The sequence below is a fragment of the Brachyhypopomus gauderio genome, unplaced genomic scaffold (assembly GCF_052324685.1).
Source record: "Brachyhypopomus gauderio isolate BG-103 unplaced genomic scaffold, BGAUD_0.2 sc45, whole genome shotgun sequence".
Taxonomy (NCBI): domain Eukaryota; kingdom Metazoa; phylum Chordata; class Actinopteri; order Gymnotiformes; family Hypopomidae; genus Brachyhypopomus; species Brachyhypopomus gauderio.
Window position 1 is genome coordinate 2,886,560 of NW_027506871.1, and position 16,449 is coordinate 2,903,008.

General features: G+C 48.9%; 10 non-coding genes across 10 annotated transcripts; all 10 read left to right on the forward strand.

Moving 5' to 3' along the window:
• The first annotated feature begins 6,541 nt into the window (after positions 1-6,541).
• Positions 6,542-6,648, forward strand: LOC143486974 (U6 spliceosomal RNA). The gene has a single exon (XR_013123839.1). It is a non-coding gene; the product is annotated as a U6 spliceosomal RNA (small nuclear RNA).
• A 920-nt stretch (positions 6,649-7,568) lies between these two features.
• On the forward strand, positions 7,569-7,671 carry LOC143486958 (U6 spliceosomal RNA). Its single transcript, XR_013123826.1, has one exon. It is a non-coding gene; the product is annotated as a U6 spliceosomal RNA (small nuclear RNA).
• Positions 7,672-8,581: 910 nt separating this feature from the next.
• On the forward strand, positions 8,582-8,688 carry LOC143486975 (U6 spliceosomal RNA). The gene has a single exon (XR_013123840.1). It is a non-coding gene; the product is annotated as a U6 spliceosomal RNA (small nuclear RNA).
• A 916-nt stretch (positions 8,689-9,604) lies between these two features.
• LOC143486976 (U6 spliceosomal RNA) lies at positions 9,605-9,711 on the forward strand. Its single transcript, XR_013123841.1, has one exon. It is a non-coding gene; the product is annotated as a U6 spliceosomal RNA (small nuclear RNA).
• A 910-nt stretch (positions 9,712-10,621) lies between these two features.
• LOC143486977 (U6 spliceosomal RNA) lies at positions 10,622-10,728 on the forward strand. The gene has a single exon (XR_013123842.1). It is a non-coding gene; the product is annotated as a U6 spliceosomal RNA (small nuclear RNA).
• A 916-nt stretch (positions 10,729-11,644) lies between these two features.
• Positions 11,645-11,751, forward strand: LOC143486978 (U6 spliceosomal RNA). The gene has a single exon (XR_013123843.1). It is a non-coding gene; the product is annotated as a U6 spliceosomal RNA (small nuclear RNA).
• Positions 11,752-12,661: 910 nt separating this feature from the next.
• On the forward strand, positions 12,662-12,768 carry LOC143486979 (U6 spliceosomal RNA). The gene has a single exon (XR_013123844.1). It is a non-coding gene; the product is annotated as a U6 spliceosomal RNA (small nuclear RNA).
• A 916-nt stretch (positions 12,769-13,684) lies between these two features.
• Positions 13,685-13,791, forward strand: LOC143486980 (U6 spliceosomal RNA). Its single transcript, XR_013123845.1, has one exon. It is a non-coding gene; the product is annotated as a U6 spliceosomal RNA (small nuclear RNA).
• A 914-nt stretch (positions 13,792-14,705) lies between these two features.
• Positions 14,706-14,812, forward strand: LOC143486954 (U6 spliceosomal RNA). Its single transcript, XR_013123822.1, has one exon. It is a non-coding gene; the product is annotated as a U6 spliceosomal RNA (small nuclear RNA).
• A 916-nt stretch (positions 14,813-15,728) lies between these two features.
• LOC143486942 (U6 spliceosomal RNA) lies at positions 15,729-15,835 on the forward strand. Its single transcript, XR_013123809.1, has one exon. It is a non-coding gene; the product is annotated as a U6 spliceosomal RNA (small nuclear RNA).
• Positions 15,836-16,449: the final 614 nt, after the last annotated feature.

Here is a 16,449-nt window from a genome sequence, read left to right on the forward strand (position 1 = left end):
GGGATGAAGCCATGCTTATTAATTCCCACCCCCGTCCATCCCAAATCAGAATCCATCTTTTTGCTGCCATCCACAACCCACAACACTATCACCCACACAACATTATAGATACATAGTATCCCAGATTTATTCCATATTACATATGTCCATTTCACATTACTATGTAGGTAGTTATATCAATATGAATTACTCTACTAACAATAACAACAATAACCGAGATAACAACTACAATGGTTATCATCACTATTACCATCACCATCATCACTCCTATCGTCATCATCAATATTTATTATTTTTTTTATTGTTATTATTTATTATTATTATTTTTTTAATCCAACAATGACTGCCTAACTGGCTGCCACGTATTGCAACCAAACTGTTTCTTTATATTTTGATTTAAAATAATGAATATTTGAACATTGCTTTAGTTGTTGCCCCAGTTGGTTCCAAAGCTTAACCCCACACACAGACACACACAAACTTTTCCTCTTTGTTCTTACTGGCTGAATCTTAAAGTTGCCACTACCCCTCAAGTTATATGCCCTTTCTCTCTGTGTGAAAAGCTTTTGAATATTAGTAGGCAAACTATTTTTATTCGCTTTATATAGAAGCTGTGCTGTATAGAAATCCACCAGATCAGGTAGTTTTAGTAATTTAGACTGTAGGAACAACTTATGAGTGTGATCATAAAATCCTACTTTATGAATAACTCTCACAGCACGTTTCTGGATTAAAAAGAGGGGATATAGTGAACTTTTGTAGAAATCATTATACAGATATCAGACACTGTGGCGAAAGGGTCAGGACATAACAGCTGAATCCTGCTACGATTTAACACAATGAATAAACTACACTTACATCAGTACAGGCCTGGGTCTGTGTAGCAACCTGGCCAGGGACGCTCTCCTCGGTTGGCTCGGACGTGGAGTCCTCGGCAGGGTCAGACTGGGCCTGCGACGATGCAGCCGGAGAACGAGGCCTCACTGCTGCACGATGGAGAGGCAGCAGTGGCTCGAGGCTGTGCTCAGAGCATGTGGGGTCCGCGTATTCGTCGAACCCCACATCCTCGAAGCCTTCGTCCTCCGGCTCTGGAAGGTCCTCGTCGCAAAGCCCATCCGGAGCGTCTGGATCCCTGCCGAGGTCCTCATGCAGCACTACGCCGGTCTGAGAGTACAGGTACTCCACCCCAATGAGTTCACCTACGTGAGGAATACAGACAAGAAAGTTTAAGTGTGTGTGTGGGTGCGAGAGAGAGAGGAGAGAGAGAGAGAGAGAGACACACACACACACACACAACATTACCTGTATACTCTCCAGGCCTTGTGTAGTCCTCAGCCAGCTGGTGCCCAAGGAGTTGCTGGCTGAGCTGGTTGGCGTAGTGCTGCAGCTGGCCACTGTAGCAGACCCGAGCAGGATCGCTCCCCTCCACTGCTGCTGCCGCGCGGTCCTCATTCCACCTCACCAACCCTTCCAGCAGGTACGCCTGGAAGTGCAGGGCACTTGCACTTGTACCTGTAACAGTCAAGGACAAGAGGCACTTAGCAAACAGTCCTGACGCGTACGTCTGCATGTACGTATGAGAGAAGGAGAGATTGTGAGGCACTCACCAGGCACGAAGCGGTTCAGGTGGAGGTGGAACGACTCCAGGGACGTGGACCCGCGCGCACAGCGATATACGGGCAGGATGACCCCTCCCCTGGTCACCTGCCCGACCCTCCTGTAGAGCTGTATGCCAGGAGGGTCCTGAATGCAGTGGAGGTGGCGCCTCTGGGTCTGCCAGATGTCCTCCATCTTCTCCCGGTCCAGAAGCCTGATGCCCATGGAGTCTGTTCTGTCCATGAAGTCTTCCAGCAGCTCCTGGATGAGCTCCTCGGACGCCTGGGCCCCGTGTGTGTGCCGGCGGCAGTGCCGAGCTAGCTCCTTAGCTGTAGGTCTGCTGGAAGACGTAGCATCAGTCAGGTGGCCTCTGGACCGTGGTGCCTCCCCGAGCTCCGACTGCTTGGCCTCTTCTAGTCGGGCCACATCCTCCGCATCCCACTCGAAGACGCAGAAGGAGAGGCGGCCCATGAAGAGGCCGTACAGCTGGTGGCTGTCCGTGGTGACACCCGCCGCGAAACGGCGCATGAAGTGCCACACGTCCAGCCTGACAACCAGCTGGTCCCACGCGTGGAACATGGCAGCTGCCTTGCCCTTGCCCGCGGTGGAACAGCAGTCCCGGTCTACGTAGAGGAGCTGGGGAGGATCCTCTCCGGCTCGCTGGTACCGCTCCATCAGCTTCACGCACATGGGCAGCAGGCCCTGGCCCTCTCCCGCCGTGAGGACGCTGATGAGGACCTGCCCAAACTCGTTGCCGACGTTTGTTGCCCATGCCGCCGTGCCGGAAGCAGCACCAGCAAGTTTCTTGGTCACCTGAACAGACAGACGAGACACAGCGCATATGACAAAAAGCCCACCATAGAGATTAGTGTGTGTGTGTGTGTGTGTGTGCTCCTATACAACCTTACCTTCTTAGTGGAGTCCATCTTTAAAATGGCTCCGTAGATGGAGGTGACCCTGGCCTTCATCTCCTCAAGCCGTGACAGTACATCCTGGGCATATACCGTCAGCAGCGATTTTGGAGTTGGCACTGGCACCATCGGGGGCAGCTGGTGGGTGATGGTGCTGGGGTCAGTGCCCGGGACCAGAAACTTTTTGAGCACGAAGAGGTACTCGGAGGACTGGGCCAGGACTGGGCCATTGCTGTCTGTGCCTGACACACAGATGCTTGTAGAGTGAGGTCACACTGTTCCCGAGAGTGCGGCCTCGCATCAAGCTCACAACCTCCTTGTCGCAGGACAGCCTACAGCACAGAAAAACACAGAAAACCACGTCATATAGCAATCAAACACAACTTCTCACAAGCTTACAAATGCGCACGCACGCTCACTCATCGAGTGCACGCACGCTCACCTGTAAGTCAGGATCGCTGGGAACATCTCCCAATGGACAGGGTCCAGCTGATCCAGGATGTCCTGCGACCATCCCGCCACCTTCTTCTTACAGCGGCGGCACTCCAGGTACTCTGTGGCCATGAAGTACCAGCCGCTGAAGTCCAAGACCCTCCGGACGGTCTTGTACATCCCGCAGGCCGTCAGTTTATGGCCCAGCCGACGGCACTCGGGATGAACACACAGCAGCTTGAATGCCCACATGCGATAGGGCATCCACAGGAACAGCTTGCTGTGGAAGAAGGTGTCTGGCGATGACAGAGGTTGCGTGTAAACCAGCCGGGGTCCGGGAGGCGACCACCACAGGCGCAGGTTCTTGGTCAGTGCCAGCCTCCCAGACTGGTCTCTGGTGAAGAGAGCCCGGCTGACCCACTGATGCTGCTCTTTGGGCAGCGTCTGCTTCCAGCCCTCGGGCAGAAGCACCTTAGACAGACAGACAGATGTAATGAATACGGGCTTTGCATTTTCACTGAATCTACAACAAAAACCCCAGAGCTGGGGCTGGGATGCTCACCTCAGCAGTGGGCACTGGCTGCTTTTGCGAAGGCTGCTGTTCCGGTTCAGCCGTCGGTAGGGAGCGCCGAGGTGGGTCAGGGACCACGGCAGAGGAAGAGGAAGCTGGAAGGACACGCATTAATGGGCTTATGAAGGGGAGAAACATCATAACAGCATCGGTGTATGTAAGTGACAGCAGTCTCAAGAAACGTGTCATTACGTGCAGATACTATGTTAATGAAATAAGCAGATGAAACAAAGACGACATGCCTCCCCCTCTCGACCCCATGTTACCCTCAAAAGTAATTCATGAGCTAAAGATTATGAAGATTGATGAAGTGCAGCATGAATTAATGACCGTGCAGCGTGAGACTATTCTAGCACCACCACCCTTCATTACCTACCTTATCACTTCCATTTCCTTTCCAATACAGCTGCATTACAACAAAATAAGTTAAGTTAAGGCCAAACAACAAGACATTCAATCCAATACTAGTGTACTTCACTCAGTCCAACCTGCAGGACAACTCACCTTCAACGTCCAGTTCCACAGTCCGGCGCTTGGACAAGCCTGTACGGACACAAGAGACACGTTATCAGACAGGAGTTGTGCTTGGAGGCAGGCACACACACACACACACACACACGTCTCTACACATGCGAACTGTACAACCTGGGAGACGGGGCACTGCAGCTGGAGCAGGCACAGAGCAGAACGAGGACGCAGCGAGTGCTGAGCGTGTCTCTGGCCGGCTGCTCTTCTCCGCGTCTCTGCGCTGTACATACTTCTGCAGCGCCTCCATCTTGGTCCCAGGTCTGACCTTCTGCTGCCGGATCCACTGGACGTAGCTGTATTAAACAAAAAACCAATCGTGAGAGTGCAGCACGTTCCACCTTCAACATCCACTGCATGTCGTACATGAAGGTAGCACCTACCTCCTCTTCTCTCTGTCCTGAGCCTGGTACAGGTCCCTGTACGAGACGCTTTGGTGCACCCCAAACCCAACAAGACATTGGCCCTCCTGCCCAGAGGAAGAGGGCTCGTCCCTGGCACGGCGCTCCCTGACTGCTCTAGTCACGTCAGGAAACAGGTTGACATACCGCACCAGGGCGTCTTTGTTGGCCATGGAGGGGGACACCAAAGCGTCTCCACCCTCGCGCTCCCGTTGATGGGCTGCCGACACCATCACGGCGTAGCCCACGTCATGGGTCAGCAGCCGTCTGAATGTCTGACCCCGGTACTGGCCAAACTGGATGGTGCTTTCACTCAGCACCAGCCGGGCGTTCCCGGGGTCGCCTCCTCCAGCCTTCACCCGATCCTTGGCCTCATCCCTCACCCTGTCAGCGCTCCAAGGACGGGAAGAGGTCGGCCGCTGCTTGTAGGCGTTGACCAGCGCCGCGGCATTGGGTGAAGGTTGGAGGGTGAGGTCACCACAGGCCTCACGCCTGAATGATGGTGTGTAGTCCATTCTGTACAACAGGAGAGAGCAAAATGAGCATGCACACGACTACACACACACACACGCACATACATACATAAATACATGCATACATACATGCATCCATACATACATGCATCCATACATACATGCATGCATGCATGCATACATACATGCACGCACACACACACACACACACACACACAGACATGCGCACACAAGTGTGATCTCTAGTTAAAAAAAAAGCTGTCTAAAGAAAGAAAAAGAAACACATGATTATAAACCGTGTTTTCAGTTACTGAACGCTTATAACGACGTCGTACGCTGTGCATTGCGTTACTACAGTTGCAACAGACACCTGTTTAAGACCGAGACTGTGTAGCAGTTGTGCATTCAACCATCGATGTTTAACGGTGCATAAATAGCCACCAGATCGTACACTTTGTATTTTGCACACAAATTACAGAGATCATGTAGCTGGATGCATTTAATCATTTATTTTGCACAGAAAAGACACAAGACTGGGTAGCAGTTGTACATTCAACCATCGATGTTTAACGGTGCATAAATAGCCACCCAATCGTACACTTTGTATTTTGCACACAAATTACAGAGATCGTGTTGGTGGATGCATTTAATCAATCACTTTAATGAATTTATTTTGCACAGAAAAGACCGAGACTGTGTAGCAGTTGTACATTCAATCATCGATGTTTAACGGCAGATAAATAGTCAGCCTTCGTATTTTGCACAGAAATGACAGAGATCGCGTAACTGGATGCATTTAATCACTCATTTTAATGAATTTTAAACATGTCAGCTCACTATCCAGCTGGTCCGACAGCCGAATTTTGAACAGAAACGACGGATCGAGACGCAACCGAGCGGCGGTTTTAGCTAAATGACCCGGTCGATCTTCGCACTTTAAATCTCTACTACAGGCTATCGAGACAGAGGGAGGAAAGAAATAAACTGCACATAAGACTTAGCAGAAACGAAGTAAAGATCAAAAATTGAAATGTCAATGATGATGAGCTTAGAAAACTCTCAGCGCTAACCTGTGTGACAGCGAGAAGGGGGGTGTGAACGGGAGCAGCAACGAGGTAGCAACGGAGAGCCAATTAGAATTCGAGAAGCACATTGGAACAGGCCAATGGCGCTCTGCACGTTTTCTGTTATATATTGGAACAGGCCAATGAGAGGACGCAAGCACATTGGAACAAATTGGAACAGAAGATCGGTCTGCCAGGGGCGCAAGGATGACACGCAAATCCGTGAAGCGCTCCACATTTTGAAGAACCTTGGTCAAGTCATACTTACTGGGCACTTTAGGTATCTGACAATGTGCGTGTGTGTTTTAACTTTGTAACTGACTCTCTTGGCTGTTTTAGCTTGTAGGGTTACATTTTGAGGTATAAACATCAAAAAGGCTTGGGCTTGGTCTTGGGCTTGGGCTTGGGCTTGGGGGGTGGAGTTATTTAGGTCCATGCCTAAGGGGCGTGTCCTTCTTGATCTCTGAGGGATCATAGTGATACCAGAGGAATTTCTCAGACCTGCCCTTTTGCAGAGCCCTTTTCCTGGCACAAGGAGTTATAAGCACGCCCCTGCATATCGTCTACTGTGCTTGCTACGGCAGCACATATACTAAAATTGGATCGATACAGAGAAGATTAGCATGGCCCCTGCGAAAGGATGACACGCAAATCCGTGAAGCGCTCCACATTTTGGATAAATGGCACGGCAATCCTGCGGCGTTGACCTTCTGCCGACCGAGATTCGAGCCGGTACTGTTTTTATTCTCAAATCTGCTAGCTTGTCTCGTGGTCAAGGTCGATTGGCAGAAACAGCATAGGGTAGAAATACCACTTGCGACCGAGTGAATCAAGATAAGGCACTAGGGATATAGGTAAAGCAGTGTGATTGTCAGCAGGAATATACAATCCAATAGCACTACGCAAAGAGCCTATGTTTCAGCTGTGGTTTAAATATTGAAATCAGGAATATATCCGGACACCTCTCTCTGGAGCTAGGGATCGGTCCATGAACAATTGAACCATGCTTGCCAGAGCTGGCAAAACAACATGCAGCAGGGGTTGTAGAGGGTGGAACATGTAAGGACTTTTGTCCATTGCAGAGTTTTGTGTTGTAGACTGGAGTTTTCTTCAGTCCCGTCCCATACCTTTAATAGAATTCCCACCCCTTGACCTGGAGCCCCACCCACCATATTACCCATCCCACCCCACCCTGTCAGGTTTTGCCCCGCCCTCCATTTTGCCCTACTTCCTTTTCTGTGTCGGTATGGGGCAGGCTTCCTAACTATCTGCTTGGTCAAGTCATACTTACTGGGCACTTTAGGTATCTGACAATGTGCGTGTGTGTTTTAACTTTGTAACTGACTCTCTTGGCTGTTTTAGCTTGTAGGGTTACATTTTGAGGTATAAACATCAAAAAGGCTTGGGCTTGGTCTTGGGCTTGGGCTTGGGCTTGGGGGGTGGAGTTATTTAGGTCCATGCCTAAGGGGCGTGTCCTTCTTGATCTCTGAGGGATCATAGTGATACCAGAGGAATTTCTCAGACCTGCCCTTTTGCAGAGCCCTTTTCCTGGCACAAGGAGTTATAAGCACGCCCCTGCATATCGTCTACTGTGCTTGCTACGGCAGCAGATATACTAAAATTGGATCGATACAGAGAAGATTAGCATGGCCCCTGCGAAAGGATGACACGCAAATCCGTGAAGCGCTCCACATTTTGGATAAATGGCACGGCAATCCTGCAGCGTTGACCTTCTGCCGACCGAGATTCGAGCCGGTACTGTTTTTATTCTCAAATCTGCTGGCTTGTCTCGTGGTCAAGGTCGATTGGCAGAAACAGCATAGGGTAGAAATACCACTTGCGACCGAGTGAATCAAGATAAGGCACTAGGGATATAGGTAAAGCAGTGTGATTGTCAGCAGGAATATACTATCCAATAGCACTACGCAAAGAGCCTATGTTTCAGCTGTGGTTTAAATATTGAAATCAGGAATATATCAGGACACCTCTCTCTGGAGCTAGGGATCGGTCCATGAACAATTGAACCATGCTTGCCAGAGCTGGCAAAACAACATGCAGCAGGGGTTGTAGAGGGTGGAACATGTAAGGACTTTTGTCCATTGCAGAGTTTTGTGTTGTAGACTGGAGTTTTCTTCAGTCCCGTCCCATACCTTTAATAGAATTCCCACCCCTTGACCTGGAGCCCCACCCACCATATTACCCATCCCACCCCACCCTGTCAGGTTTTGCCCCGCCCTCCATTTTGCCCTACTTCCTTTTCTGTGTCGGTATGGGGCAGGCTTCCTAACTATCTGCTTGGTCAAGTCATACTTACTGGGCACTTTAGGTATCTGACAATGTGCGTGTGTGTTTTAACTTTGTAACTGACTCTCTTGGCTGTTTTAGCTTGTAGGGTTACATTTTGAGGTATAAACATCAAAAAGGCTTGGGCTTGGTCTTGGTCTTGGGCTTGGGGGGTGGAGTTATTTAGGTCCATGCCTAAGGGGCGTGTCCTTCTTGATCTCTGAGGGATCATAGTGATACCAGAGGAATTTCTCAGACCTGCCCTTTTGCAGAGCCCTTTTCCTGGCACAAGGAGTTATAAGCACGCCCCTGCATATCGTCTACTGTGCTTGCTACGGCAGCACATATACTAAAATTGGATCGATACAGAGAAGATTAGCATGGCCCCTGCGAAAGGATGACACGCAAATCCGTGAAGCGCTCCACATTTTGGATAAATGGCACGGCAATCCTGCGGCGTTGACCTTCTGCCGACCGAGATTCGAGCCGGTACTGTTTTTATTCTCAAATCTGCTGGCTTGTCTCGTGGTCAAGGTCGATTGGCAGAAACAGCATAGGGTAGAAATACCACTTGCGACCGAGTGAATCAAGATAAGGCACTAGGGATATAGGTAAAGCAGTGTGATTGTCAGCAGGAATATACAATCCAATAGCACTACGCAAAGAGCCTATGTTTCAGCTGTGGTTTAAATATTGAAATCAGGAATATATCCGGACACCTCTCTCTGGAGCTAGGGATCGGTCCATGAACAATTGAACCATGCTTGCCAGAGCTGGCAAAACAACATGCAGCAGGGGTTGTAGAGGGTGGAACATGTAAGGACTTTTGTCCATTGCAGAGTTTTGTGTTGTAGACTGGAGTTTTCTTCAGTCCCGTCCCATACCTTTAATAGAATTCCCACCCCTTGACCTGGAGCCCCACCCACCATATTACCCATCCCACCCCACCCTGTCAGGTTTTGCCCCGCCCTCCATTTTGCCCTACTTCCTTTTCTGTGTCGGTATGGGGCAGGCTTCCTAACTATCTGCTTGGTCAAGTCATACTTACTGGGCACTTTAGGTATCTGACAATGTGCGTGTGTGTTTTAACTTTGTAACTGACTCTCTTGGCTGTTTTAGCTTGTAGGGTTACATTTTGAGGTATAAACATCAAAAAGGCTTGGGCTTGGTCTTGGTCTTGGGCTTGGGCTTGGGGGGTGGAGTTATTTAGGTCCATGCCTAAGGAGCGTGTCCTTCTTGATCTCTGAGGGATCATAGTGATACCAGAGGAATTTCTCAGACCTGCCCTTTTGCAGAGCCCTTTTCCTGGCACAAGGAGTTATAAGCACGCCCCTGCATATCGTCTACTGTGCTTGCTACGGCAGCACATATACTAAAATTGGATCGATACAGAGAAGATTAGCATGGCCCCTGCGAAAGGATGACACGCAAATCCGTGAAGCGCTCCACATTTTGGATAAATGGCACGGCAATCCTGCAGCGTTGACCTTCTGCCGACCGAGATTCGAGCCGGTACTGTTTTTATTCTCAAATCTGCTGGCTTGTCTCGTGGTCAAGGTCGATTGGCAGAAACAGCATAGGGTAGAAATACCACTTGCGACCGAGTGAATCAAGATAAGGCACTAGGGATATAGGTAAAGCAGTGTGATTGTCAGCAGGAATATACTATCCAATAGCACTACGCAAAGAGCCTATGTTTCAGCTGTGGTTTAAATATTGAAATCAGGAATATATCAGGACACCTCTCTCTGGAGCTAGGGATCGGTCCATGAACAATTGAACCATGCTTGCCAGAGCTGGCAAAACAACATGCAGCAGGGGTTGTAGAGGGTGGAACATGTAAGGACTTTTGTCCATTGCAGAGTTTTGTGTTGTAGACTGGAGTTTTCTTCAGTCCCGTCCCATACCTTTAATAGAATTCCCACCCCTTGACCTGGAGCCCCACCCACCATATTACCCATCCCACCCCACCCTGTCAGGTTTTGCCCCGCCCTCCATTTTGCCCTACTTCCTTTTCTGTGTCGGTATGGGGCAGGCTTCCTAACTATCTGCTTGGTCAAGTCATACTTACTGGGCACTTTAGGTATCTGACAATGTGCGTGTGTGTTTTAACTTTGTAACTGACTCTCTTGGCTGTTTTAGCTTGTAGGGTTACATTTTGAGGTATAAACATCAAAAAGGCTTGGGCTTGGTCTTGGTCTTGGGCTTGGGGGGTGGAGTTATTTAGGTCCATGCCTAAGGGGCGTGTCCTTCTTGATCTCTGAGGGATCATAGTGATACCAGAGGAATTTCTCAGACCTGCCCTTTTGCAGAGCCCTTTTCCTGGCACAAGGAGTTATAAGCACGCCCCTGCATATCGTCTACTGTGCTTGCTACGGCAGCACATATACTAAAATTGGATCGATACAGAGAAGATTAGCATGGCCCCTGCGAAAGGATGACACGCAAATCCGTGAAGCGCTCCACATTTTGGATAAATGGCACGGCAATCCTGCGGCGTTGACCTTCTGCCGACCGAGATTCGAGCCGGTACTGTTTTTATTCTCAAATCTGCTGGCTTGTCTCGTGGTCAAGGTCGATTGGCAGAAACAGCATAGGGTAGAAATACCACTTGCGACCGAGTGAATCAAGATAAGGCACTAGGGATATAGGTAAAGCAGTGTGATTGTCAGCAGGAATATACAATCCAATAGCACTACGCAAAGAGCCTATGTTTCAGCTGTGGTTTAAATATTGAAATCAGGAATATATCCGGACACCTCTCTCTGGAGCTAGGGATCGGTCCATGAACAATTGAACCATGCTTGCCAGAGCTGGCAAAACAACATGCAGCAGGGGTTGTAGAGGGTGGAACATGTAAGGACTTTTGTCCATTGCAGAGTTTTGTGTTGTAGACTGGAGTTTTCTTCAGTCCCGTCCCATACCTTTAATAGAATTCCCACCCCTTGACCTGGAGCCCCACCCACCATATTACCCATCCCACCCCACCCTGTCAGGTTTTGCCCCGCCCTCCATTTTGCCCTACTTCCTTTTCTGTGTCGGTATGGGGCAGGCTTCCTAACTATCTGCTTGGTCAAGTCATACTTACTGGGCACTTTAGGTATCTGACAATGTGCGTGTGTGTTTTAACTTTGTAACTGACTCTCTTGGCTGTTTTAGCTTGTAGGGTTACATTTTGAGGTATAAACATCAAAAAGGCTTGGGCTTGGTCTTGGTCTTGGGCTTGGGCTTGGGGGGTGGAGTTATTTAGGTCCATGCCTAAGGAGCGTGTCCTTCTTGATCTCTGAGGGATCATAGTGATACCAGAGGAATTTCTCAGACCTGCCCTTTTGCAGAGCCCTTTTCCTGGCACAAGGAGTTATAAGCACGCCCCTGCATATCGTCTACTGTGCTTGCTACGGCAGCACATATACTAAAATTGGATCGATACAGAGAAGATTAGCATGGCCCCTGCGAAAGGATGACACGCAAATCCGTGAAGCGCTCCACATTTTGGATAAATGGCACGGCAATCCTGCAGCGTTGACCTTCTGCCGACCGAGATTCGAGCCGGTACTGTTTTTATTCTCAAATCTGCTGGCTTGTCTCGTGGTCAAGGTCGATTGGCAGAAACAGCATAGGGTAGAAATACCACTTGCGACCGAGTGAATCAAGATAAGGCACTAGGGATATAGGTAAAGCAGTGTGATTGTCAGCAGGAATATACTATCCAATAGCACTACGCAAAGAGCCTATGTTTCAGCTGTGGTTTAAATATTGAAATCAGGAATATATCAGGACACCTCTCTCTGGAGCTAGGGATCGGTCCATGAACAATTGAACCATGCTTGCCAGAGCTGGCAAAACAACATGCAGCAGGGGTTGTAGAGGGTGGAACATGTAAGGACTTTTGTCCATTGCAGAGTTTTGTGTTGTAGACTGGAGTTTTCTTCAGTCCCGTCCCATACCTTTAATAGAATTCCCACCCCTTGACCTGGAGCCCCACCCACCATATTACCCATCCCACCCCACCCTGTCAGGTTTTGCCCCGCCCTCCATTTTGCCCTACTTCCTTTTCTGTGTCGGTATGGGGCAGGCTTCCTAACTATCTGCTTGGTCAAGTCATACTTACTGGGCACTTTAGGTATCTGACAATGTGCGTGTGTGTTTTAACTTTGTAACTGACTCTCTTGGCTGTTTTAGCTTGTAGGGTTACATTTTGAGGTATAAACATCAAAAAGGCTTGGGCTTGGTCTTGGTCTTGGGCTTGGGGGGTGGAGTTATTTAGGTCCATGCCTAAGGGGCGTGTCCTTCTTGATCTCTGAGGGATCATAGTGATACCAGAGGAATTTCTCAGACCTGCCCTTTTGCAGAGCCCTTTTCCTGGCACAAGGAGTTATAAGCACGCCCCTGCATATCGTCTACTGTGCTTGCTACGGCAGCACATATACTAAAATTGGATCGATACAGAGAAGATTAGCATGGCCCCTGCGAAAGGATGACACGCAAATCCGTGAAGCGCTCCACATTTTGGATAAATGGCACGGCAATCCTGCGGCGTTGACCTTCTGCCGACCGAGATTCGAGCCGGTACTGTTTTTATTCTCAAATCTGCTGGCTTGTCTCGTGGTCAAGGTCGATTGGCAGAAACAGCATAGGGTAGAAATACCACTTGCGACCGAGTGAATCAAGATAAGGCACTAGGGATATAGGTAAAGCAGTGTGATTGTCAGCAGGAATATACAATCCAATAGCACTACGCAAAGAGCCTATGTTTCAGCTGTGGTTTAAATATTGAAATCAGGAATATATCCGGACACCTCTCTCTGGAGCTAGGGATCGGTCCATGAACAATTGAACCATGCTTGCCAGAGCTGGCAAAACAACATGCAGCAGGGGTTGTAGAGGGTGGAACATGTAAGGACTTTTGTCCATTGCAGAGTTTTGTGTTGTAGACTGGAGTTTTCTTCAGTCCCGTCCCATACCTTTAATAGAATTCCCACCCCTTGACCTGGAGCCCCACCCACCATATTACCCATCCCACCCCACCCTGTCAGGTTTTGCCCCGCCCTCCATTTTGCCCTACTTCCTTTTCTGTGTCGGTATGGGGCAGGCTTCCTAACTATCTGCTTGGTCAAGTCATACTTACTGGGCACTTTAGGTATCTGACAATGTGCGTGTGTGTTTTAACTTTGTAACTGACTCTCTTGGCTGTTTTAGCTTGTAGGGTTACATTTTGAGGTATAAACATCAAAAAGGCTTGGGCTTGGTCTTGGTCTTGGGCTTGGGCTTGGGGGGTGGAGTTATTTAGGTCCATGCCTAAGGAGCGTGTCCTTCTTGATCTCTGAGGGATCATAGTGATACCAGAGGAATTTCTCAGACCTGCCCTTTTGCAGAGCCCTTTTCCTGGCACAAGGAGTTATAAGCACGCCCCTGCATATCGTCTACTGTGCTTGCTACGGCAGCACATATACTAAAATTGGATCGATACAGAGAAGATTAGCATGGCCCCTGCGAAAGGATGACACGCAAATCCGTGAAGCGCTCCACATTTTGGATAAATGGCACGGCAATCCTGCAGCGTTGACCTTCTGCCGACCGAGATTCGAGCCGGTACTGTTTTTATTCTCAAATCTGCTGGCTTGTCTCGTGGTCAAGGTCGATTGGCAGAAACAGCATAGGGTAGAAATACCACTTGCGACCGAGTGAATCAAGATAAGGCACTAGGGATATAGGTAAAGCAGTGTGATTGTCAGCAGGAATATACTATCCAATAGCACTACGCAAAGAGCCTATGTTTCAGCTGTGGTTTAAATATTGAAATCAGGAATATATCAGGACACCTCTCTCTGGAGCTAGGGATCGGTCCATGAACAATTGAACCATGCTTGCCAGAGCTGGCAAAACAACATGCAGCAGGGGTTGTAGAGGGTGGAACATGTAAGGACTTGTCCATTGCAGAGTTTTGTGTTGTAGACTGGAGTTTTCTTCAGTCCCGTCCCATACCTTTAATAGAATTCCCACCCCTTGACCTGGAGCCCCACCCACCATATTACCCATCCCACCCCACCCTGTCAGGTTTTGCCCCGCCCTCCATTTTGCCCTACTTCCTTTTCTGTGTCGGTATGGGGCAGGCTTCCTAACTATCTGCTTGGTCAAGTCATACTTACTGGGCACTTTAGGTATCTGACAATGTGCGTGTGTGTTTTAACTTTGTAACTGACTCTCTTGGCTGTTTTAGCTTGTAGGGTTACATTTTGAGGTATAAACATCAAAAAGGCTTGGGCTTGGTCTTGGTCTTGGGCTTGGGCTTGGGGGGTGGAGTTATTTAGGTCCATGCCTAAGGGGCGTGTCCTTCTTGATCTCTGAGGGATCATAGTGATACCAGAGGAATTTCTCAGACCTGCCCTTTTGCAGAGCCCTTTTCCTGGCACAAGGAGTTATAAGCACGCCCCTGCATATCGTCTACTGTGTTTGCTACGGCAGCACATATACTAAAATTGGATCGATACAGAGAAGATTAGCATGGCCCCTGCGAAAGGATGACACGCAAATCCGTGAAGCGCTCCACATTTTGGATAAATGGCACGGCAATCCTGCGGCGTTGACCTTCTGCCGACCGAGATTCGAGCCGGTACTGTTTTTATTCTCAAATCTGCTGGCTTGTCTCGTGGTCAAGGTCGATTGGCAGAAACAGCATAGGGTAGAAGTACCACTTGCGACCGAGTGAATCAAGATAAGGCACTAGGGATATAGGTAAAGCAGTGTGATTGTCAGCAGGAATATACAATCCAATAGCACTACGCAAAGAGCCTATGTTTCAGCTGTGGTTTAAATATTGAAATCAGGAATATATCCGGACACCTCTCTCTGGAGCTAGGGATCGGTCCATGAACAATTGAACCATGCTTGCCAGAGCTGGCAAAACAACATGCAGCAGGGGTTGTAGAGGGTGGAACATGTAAGGACTTTTGTCCATTGCAGAGTTTTGTGTTGTAGACTGGAGTTTTCTTCAGTCCCGTCCCATACCTTTAATAGAATTCCCACCCCTTGACCTGGAGCCCCACCCACCATATTACCCATCCCACCCCACCCTGTCAGGTTTTGCCCCACCCTCCATTTTGCCCTACTTCCTTTTCTGTGTCGGTATGGGGCAGGCTTCCTAACTATCTGCTTGGTCAAGTCATACTTACTGGGCACTTTAGGTATCTGACAATGTGTGTGTGTGTTTTAACTTTGTAACTGACTCTCTCGGCTGTTTTAGCTTGTAGGGTTACATTTTGAGGTATAAACATCAAAAAGGCTTGGGCTTGGTCTTGGTCTTGGGCTTGGGCTTGGGGGGTGGAGTTATTTAGGTCCATGCCTAAGGAGCGTGTCCTTCTTGATCTCTGAGGGATCATAGTGATACCAGAGGAATTTCTCAGACCTGCCCTTTTGCAGAGCCCTTTTCCTGGCACAAGGAGTTATAAGCACGCCCCTGCATATCGTCTACTGTGCTTGCTACGGCAGCACATATACTAAAATTGGATCGATACAGAGAAGATTAGCATGGCCCCTGCGAAAGGATGACACGCAAATCCGTGAAGCGCTCCATATTTTGGATAAATGGCACGGCAATCCTGCAGCGTTGACCTTCTGCCGACCGAGATTCGAGCCGGTACTGTTTTTATTCTCAAATCTGCTGGCTTGTCTCGTGGTCAAGGTCGATTGGCAGAAACAGCATAGGGTAGAAATACCACTTGCGACCGAGTGAATCAAGATAAGGCACTAGGGATATAGGTAAAGCAGTGTGATTGTCAGCAGGAATATACTATCCAATAGCACTACGCAAAGAGCCTATGTTTCAGCTGTGGTTTAACTATTGAAATCAGGAAAATATCAGGACACCTCTCTCTGGAGCTAGGGATCGGTCCATGAACAATTGAACCATGCTTGCCAGAGCTGGCAAAACAACATGCAGCAGGGGCTGTAGAGGGTGGAACATGTAAGGACTTTTGTCCATTGCAGAGTTTTGTGTTGTAGACTGGAGTTTTCTTCAGTCCCGTCCCATACCTTTAATAGAATTCCCACCCCTTGACCTGGAGCCCCACCCACCATATTACCCATCCCACCCCACCCTGTCAGGTTTTGCCCCGCCCTCCATTTTGCCCTACTTCCTTTTCTGTGTTGGTATGGGGCAGGCTTCCTAACTATCTGCTTGGTCAAGTCATACTT